The 234-nt window shown below is 59.8% G+C and overlaps 1 protein-coding gene across 1 annotated transcript in view; it reads right to left on the bottom strand.

Moving 5' to 3' along the window:
* The window catches only part of EMH_0006380 (uncharacterized protein), a gene marked incomplete at both ends in the record, with an annotated part of 2,182 nt that overhangs the window by 193 nt on the left and 1,755 nt on the right, over positions 1-234 (bottom strand). The gene's annotated exons all lie outside the window — the stretch shown is intronic.

The following is a 234-nucleotide window of genomic DNA, read 5'->3' as shown; positions in this document are numbered from 1 at the left end:
GCAGCAGCAGCAGCAGCAGCAACAGCAGCAGCAGCAGCAACAGCAGCAGCAGCAGCAGCAGCAGCAGCAGGAGGACTTGGAGGCTAGACATTCAGAGCTCTGTACAGATTCGAGGGTCTATACCGCTCTTGTGGCAGCAGCCGCCTAGCCTCAGGTAGAGACGCAGCAGCAGCAGCAGCAGCAGCAGCAGCAGCAGCAGTAGCAGCAGAAGAAACAGCAGCAGTCGCAGCAACC

Source organism: Eimeria mitis, genomic scaffold (assembly GCF_000499745.2).
Source record: "Eimeria mitis Houghton genomic scaffold, Emh_scaff274, whole genome shotgun sequence".
NCBI classification, from domain to species: Eukaryota; Apicomplexa; class Conoidasida; order Eucoccidiorida; family Eimeriidae; genus Eimeria; species Eimeria mitis.
This window is presented reverse-complemented; position numbering and strand designations above follow the sequence as displayed.